Genomic DNA, 7,635 nt, shown 5'->3' with positions numbered 1-7,635 from the left:
TTGCGAAATCGTGGTCATAATTGCAGAATGACTTTCAAGAATCACAGAAACGCAGCGTTAGGTATTTCCAGTGATGGGCAAAACCCTAGGCTTCGAATAAATCTGAAGTTTCCTGATATGTTTGTCTCGTTTCCTCTTTTGAAAATTTTCCAAAGAAGAAAACGAGACAAACATATCGGCAAACTTCAGATTTATTCGAAGTGTACGGTTTTGCCCATCTCTGGGTATTTCTTGCTTTTTCAAAAAAAAGTTACTAGCCCTACCACCAATCAAGACTCTCCTACTTTTACGCGGGAAAAATATCCTGCAGAAAATGACATCAGACTAATTGTTACAAAATTACTTTTTCATTCATTCCTACGAACATTCTATTTCTCAAGAACGAAACGAAAATGTTTGATCTATACTTCCGAGAGTTAAATTAAAAAATCAACGAAGAATTTTTTACAGATCTACGCAGATTCCGAAGTCGAAGCTTCGTTAGTTTCACGCTAGGTTCGCCCCTGGTAAAGAAGAACGACGTCGCTAGATGGCGATAGCATCGAAAGTCGCTGTTGCGCTTGGCAGGTCGGCCGATACGAATTGTCAGTACGTGTACGGCGATAAGGTCATTCGCAGTCATTCGGTTTATTGCCGCGGATCGTAGAGGCGGTTAGGATTAAGAAGCGTGAACGGGAGCTCGCGTGCACTCCTCGGAGGGATCACAGGGTGGACGGTACACGATCGAAGGCAATCGTGATTCGGTTACGTGGAATATGATAACGTGTAAAAACAGTGTGCGGTGATAAGGCTTGTTTCCCAAGAGAGATGCATTGAGAACAACACAAGCGGTACACGGTATACTCCGTTATTTTTCCTGTCAAAGCGAGGCAAGGGAAAATACTGTTCGTTTTTCCTCGTTGGATAGCTGGTGGGCTTGTCTGCTGTCGGTTTTCCACTTTGAGTGACGTCGCGCAGAACAGCCGAGGGAGACAAGCATGTGATACGCTCTTCAGAGTTCGAAGACACCGTGGGGGATACCTCTGTCACCCCTAGTGTTTTCTCGACCGTTACCCAAGGCCACGTGGACCACGTTGGGAGCCTGGAAAAAATGTGAGTGTAAATACGATTTCTTTCCATCGGCGGTGGGCAATATTTTATTCGAATAATAGGCGACGGATAGAAGTTCTTTGTAACTATTCATGTATTCACAAGTGTTCATTCGGCTGAACAGTTATTCGGTTGAGGTAGTATTCGTTCGACGTAAATCATACTTTGAATGCATTGTACATATCGCAATTTTTATCGAACGAATAACTTAACAAAGGTTGCTTATCTTTTACGCGTTACATTTTATGTTTCCTTTATCTTGATCTGAATTCTATCTTCACCCGCTATCACTACATCTTTCGATAATTGTGATATTAGTTTTTAATTGAATGTGATAGAATAATCACTTGGCGTTACTTTTATTACAATCATAATCACTTTTATTACATGGCGTAATAAATATACAGTGGGTGTAGAAAGTATTCGTACACCGATCAATTTCCAAAAAAACCATGTAAAATTGTAATTTATTAACTTATTTTTTATAAACAATGACATTCTACATATTCTTTGAAATCTCTAGAATAGATAGATTACAAAAAAAAAAAAATAGATATTTATGTAAGTTGGGAAATTAACAAGAAAAAAACAATTAATCGATAGAAATGTTGGAGCACTAAGTATTCGCACAACTGTTTAAAAGTACTTTACTTGAAATTTGATGTTTTCTAATTCGTACGGAGCAATAAAAGAATGTGCTTACGTTACAAACTCTACTGTAAATGGTTCGTCATAAGAATCGTACAAATACTTATTGCTTCTATACTTTTGCCCACTTTTCGTAAATGTTGTTTGGACTATATCTATCTCAGAGACTTCTGAGAATATGTAAAATATCATTGATTATAAAAAAAGAAGTTAAGAAACTACAATTTCACACAAAAGCTTTTTGGGAAATTGATCGGTGTACGAATACATTCGACACCCACTGTATATATATATATATATATATATATGAGAGAAAAAGGGAGGTGAGAAAAGGATTTATCGTATATTTGCTGTTTTTTTTATTCGGAATCGCTATCGGTAAACGTGGAGGTTGTTTACAACAATTACGCGTCGCTAAATTCAGAGCGATCTCCTTGACAGAGAATGTTTTTAAAGCTCGAGTTTTATATTGCACTGAAATAAATTATAATATAATTAAATACTCGCATACTCAACAATAAATCGGTAGACTGTGAATTTGAGGATTGTGGGTTCGAATCTTCTGTCTCACTTTGCTACTATACAATGGGAACATTTTGAGAAAAATAGATAAGGCGTTTTAAAATAATCAAATCGAAAATGTTAATGGCGTGGTACAGAGAGACCTGGGTTGGAAATTCTTCCAAATTTTGATCGAAACGCAAGGTTTCACGTACCAGACCTTTAGAACCTGACTGAGAATACCGTTGCCCGGCTCTCTGTTTCTATTTCCATTTTTCAAAGCCTTCTGCGTCGGTGTTTAGAGCGTTTACTTAATTATTACGAGAAAGTCTCGTCTAAATGCGGAAGCCTGAAATCGCTGTAGCGAAACGGTAACGAGAGAGTCTGGAAAAGGAAGAACATTGAACGTGTCCGTGCTGGAGGATTATCCAAGCCCATTGAAAAAATAAACGGTACACGTGTATCAGCCAGTAAAAGATACTAGTTATTGATAAAACAAAAAAAAAAACAGAAGAAAATCGCAGAGGGGATTGCCGGTTAATCGAGTAGAAAGTAAGAAACGCATAATATTGGCATCGTCTGTAATTTATTTGTATGGACGAGTATTCAGTAGAATGGCCCATTATCCAAACCTTTTTTATACATTTTAAACTTTTAAACCGATCCATATACAATAAAGGATTTACCATTCGTGTGTTTAGAAATGGGACATACATAATGCATGGGAATACATAATGAGAGTGTAACTTTATAGAATTAAATCTGTTAACAAAATCGTGTGATTTAGTTGTAGTAGCTGTGATTCGAATAGTACGAATGAACTGTGAATCGTATATTCGAACTATTTACGTTGAAATATTCGAGGACAGAAAAATTCAGCAAGGAGGTTCCTTTGGAACAGCTTGTCGAGGTTGACGAGTGAAACGAACGTGGTTCAATCGAATCCAGAGCATTCCTTTGTATTGTCAAAGGGGTCGAAGGTTACCAGTTGGGAATTGTTCGCGGTTCTTTTCTTTTTTCTTCCAAGCATCCGGTGGTCTCGGTCTGCAGCCACGAAACCGGTTACATCGGCTGTTCGTTTAGAGTCTCGTAGACTCTCCTAGAAGCGAAGGAAAAAAGAGAATCTATCAGAGCGAGGTCGTCCTTGTTCCTTATCCAGAAGGCCATTCGAGAGGTTTTCTTTTAATTGCATAAACTAATGTCACCAGAGGTAACTACAAATGTATTAAACGAAAAGGGAGATATAGTCTTTGATCCAAAACGGCCGACAGACTCTTAAATCCACGCGTGGGAGTACCGCACCTTCGAGTTTGTGTTATAGAAAAATTTTGAAGCTGGAGATACTTAATTTTTAGAATGAATAGCATAGAAATTACAACTTGTTTTCTTTTACGAGTATCAATGTACACTTTATCGTGTAATTTACATGTATCCCACCTGTTCCAAATTATGCCCAACTGTTCTAATCCTCCATTCATCAGAGTTTCGAGACTCCTATGCATCAACACCGTACTTCAAACTTCTTCCCTCTGCTGTTCGTAGCTCGCAAACGAGATAACGCCTCGCCAGATAAAGCTTTCGCTTGTTCGTGCCATTCTATTGTATTCCACATGTTATTTAATTTGACTAGTCTTTAGTGTGTAATGACTTGGCACTTAAACGAGACACTAATAAAAATTCTGAAGGATTTATTTAACCAGCACAACTTTCATAAGAAAAAGTACAATATAGAATAAATAAAAATTGAATGTTTTTTCTCTTATGCTACTTTTTTCTGGTTTGCCGTATCATTTCCGTTAATGTATTACTATCGTTAGCCAATTAGCGAGCAACAAGGATCGAAAATAAAGATAAATGTTCGATTAAATAACTACGAAGCACTTTGAATATACTTCATAAAGGCCGCGAAATTGTTTATGGATTTGTTTTAGAGCTTAGTCAAAATTACTGTCAGAAAATTGCCCCCAGCATCGTATGAAGAATTTATTGGATGCTTTACGAGAAAAATTGAATTCTATCGGTTTTTGCGCCGACATTGTACTAAACGATGAAACAGTGGTCAACTGAAGGTGAAATGTAGTTCGAAGTTAATCGACTATTATGTAGATAGAGATTAAGCTCGTTATTGACGTTATATCTCACGCAATGCTCGCTTTATTTATCGTTTACACGTTATTTGCAAGTTTTTTTTATATAACAGACCTTCTTTTTAACGACTCTATTCTGTACCTTTTATCGTTTGTTCTTTGAGCGCGGGAATTCTCTCGAGAAATATTAATATTCATTGTACCCACAGAGTGGGAAAGAAATTTAATCTCATTGGCCAATGGAAGCAACAATTAACCTACAAAATTGGTCTTCAAGTTTCTCATATTTTGTTTTAAATAGAGGAAGCATTAAGGAGGTCTGCTTTTAGCAGAACACCTCGTAGATTCAATGATCCCACGCTGTTGCACGTTTTGATCATGTTCGAGGCTCTTCAGAACTGCTGGCGTTCCAGAACCATCTGGGTCAGTTTGCGTCTTGAAATCATTGCGTCGTGAAACATATCCTCCCACAAAATATGTAAAAAAGTTCTTCTTTTTAAATAAATTCGTATAGACCTAAATCAAATTTTTAGAAGAAGGGCGCCCTTGCGTTGCTTAAGGGGTCTGGCCACCCTAAGCGCTCGCCAGATGGGTACTATTCTTAAAAAATTCATAAATGCGAAAGTATAGAAAAAAATATTTTTATGTTTTGACACATACTAAAGAACGGTTTAATGAACACATGAACAAATTTTTGAGATCACAAAAAAAAGATGGCGGCGGTTCGAAAATGTTGGTCAAGGCCTTTGGCACGAAACTCGCGTGTACTGTACCATCATTATATTCTTTAGGTTGCATGTGAAAAAGAAAAAAAAAATATTACATTGTTTCTGGAGTTTGTCGCAAGAGAGTAGCAATTGGATTTTTTTTTTATCAGTAAGAAAATTATGGTGAGCCGAAGAAATTTTTTGTTTATTTTTCATCGAAATTTCACGAGAAAAATCGTGAATAAAAAATAAACTAATCATGTAATCGCAAAAATCCATTGCTACTCTTCAGATAGTGTATCTAAAAGTAGTGTGTACAAATTTCAAAGCAATCGGACCGATAGTTTACGAGATGTACGTTGTACCATTTCGAAAAATGTAGTTTCGAGATAATCCCAAAAGAAAGTAAACGTGCTATCCGATTGCTCTGAAATTTGTACACACTACTTTCAGATGCATTATCTGAAGAATAGCAATGGATTTTTGCGATTACTTATATTTTTTTTTACGAATACAACCCATCTGGCGAGCGCTCAGGGTAGCCAGACGCCTTAAAAATCAAACGACAGACCTTATCGAATGGCCATCGACGATCGAGGGTCGTTGAAAACGAGCGTGGTGCAAATCGGTCGGAGGATTCCGCTGGTGATCGATAACAGCCATCAGGGCAACGTAAATCCACAGTTCTAATGTAAACGGACAATATCAAGGGTACGACGGTTGAGGGATGGAATTGGGTCACGCGAACATCGATGGTCCCTAATCGGGAGGGTTGGTTGCTTCACGCCTGTAACGAGCCCATTACCACCTCCAGTTATTGCACACGAGCCTAATCTAACTGTGTATTCAACAGTACAAGGAAAACTTTGCGACAGCTACGTTGCCCTGAACACGCGTAGCCTCGAGTGGACAAGCGATGTGTCATTCGGAAGCTCTTGGCTTCGAGTGCCCTTTCTCGGGCTCCAGGACACGTACACTTCCGGTTTGGTAGTTGTCAGCTGTAATTGTAATATCCGCAAGAAAACTTTATTTCCAAGGAAATTCAGTTTGAGAGGAAATTTAATTTACAAGTATTACATTTTATGTGTAAGTAAGAAGTTGTAGGACGACTTTTGAAACACCTTGTATCAGCTGCGATGTGCACGGATCATGAAACTTATGGGATGACCTCGATAGAGCAAAGAAGGCCGTGGATCCATTCTTACGATTGACTTACCAATAGAATCGTTCTCCTGAAAATTTTAAGAGCACACACATAGTTCGACACGTTATCGGCTGGAACTTGCTTCGAACGGGGTAGTTATAACGATTTGAGGACTATTAAAAACTATAGCAAGGAGGATTATCAGTAAGCAGGGTTTACATCAAATATTTCGCATCTGTTGATTTGTTTTGTTCCAATTCCCGTTATAGTCGTTGCCGGCAGGCTGTTGGTAGGCCGTACTATCGATTTAAAACCATAATTTGTACGTATAATAATAATAGTGTTTCAAACAGAGATTGCAAATATAGATACTAGATACGTGACATCAGAGTCATGTGGGGGTAGAGAGGGTAACGGTTGGAAAGTATCAATTATTCGTGTTCGTAGGAGTATTAGTTTTCGGCCCTTCTCATTGGCGCCCCTTCAGTTATTTATGTGTAATATAGTATTAATAAATCGAGGTTAATATAGACGAAGCCAAAGCAATAATAAAAAACTACAAAATGTAAAAAAAAAAAAAAACGTTTAATGTAGGTATACTAAGTTTCAGCATTCTTAGAGGTCTAAATAGTTTTTTATCGATCATGAAACCTAAGCCATTGATCTCCAATAATTTTCGACGACGCAAATCGATTCATAGTAGCGCACATCAGCGTCTACCATTGCCCCAAAGTAAATATGATTAAAGTAATCTTAACCGTTGCCGTCCTTCGGCATCCAACTGTATTTGTTTAACATATATTTTCCTTCTATCGGTTATTGCACGTAGTGAATACCCAGACGAGTGTTTGCCTGGCATCTTCCACCCTGTTTGCTCGTAATCGTGTCTCCAAATCATTATCTTGAGGGCTGTGCTCCTTAAAAATAAAAATAAAAAGTAGCGTGTCACCTTTTACATTGCTGAAGCAATCGTCTTGTGATTTCTTTGAATTTGATTTCTAAACTGTTTGAGCCAAAAGGTGCTCGATTCGTGATGTATTCAATATCACGAGAACGACGAAACGCGAGCCGAGCTTTATCATTTCGTAAACTGTCATGTTCGCAACGAATGACCGATAAGGGTGTTTGGCTTTCCCGCTTATGCGTATCTGATCGCACGCTCGGTTTAGGCGTACAAATTGTGCGGGTGTTTCGTGGGGAGAAAGGAATGCGAGCATAAACGGGATCATTGTGTAAAATTTATGAGCGAAAAGTCGACCAAGGTTACAGAACAAAGGTTATCTCGTTACTTGGTCAACCGCTTAGCTTAAACACCCCTAATTTATACCTAATTCAGTACTGGAAACTCGCATTTTCAGGGAAATTAAACTTAAGAAGTTGAAATAAATATTTCTAATAGCTTGGAATATATTGAAAATAAAAGGTTTGTATTCCTCTATAGGGTGAACCACGACCTAAC

The 7,635-nt window shown here is 38.0% G+C and overlaps 1 protein-coding gene across 4 annotated transcripts in view; it reads left to right on the top strand.

Moving 5' to 3' along the window:
• The first annotated feature begins 471 nt into the window (after positions 1-471).
• The window catches only part of LOC128873074 (phospholipid-transporting ATPase VD-like), a 32,766-nt gene continuing 25,602 nt past the window's right edge, over positions 472-7,635 (top strand). The window contains exons 1-2 of one of the 4 annotated variants that reach the window (XM_054116340.1): positions 497-830; positions 908-1,092. The gene's annotated coding sequence lies outside the window, so the exon portion shown is untranslated. Of the gene's footprint in view, positions 1,093-7,635 lie in introns of all 4 variants that reach the window. The other 3 variants (XR_008456316.1, XR_008456315.1, XM_054116339.1) reach the window with 3 other exon arrangements.

The sequence above is a fragment of the Hylaeus volcanicus genome, chromosome 3 (assembly GCF_026283585.1).
Source record: "Hylaeus volcanicus isolate JK05 chromosome 3, UHH_iyHylVolc1.0_haploid, whole genome shotgun sequence".
NCBI lineage: Eukaryota > Metazoa > Arthropoda > Insecta > Hymenoptera > Colletidae > Hylaeus > Hylaeus volcanicus.
Note: the sequence above shows the minus strand (reverse complement) of the source record. Positions and strands in the feature narration are given on the sequence as shown.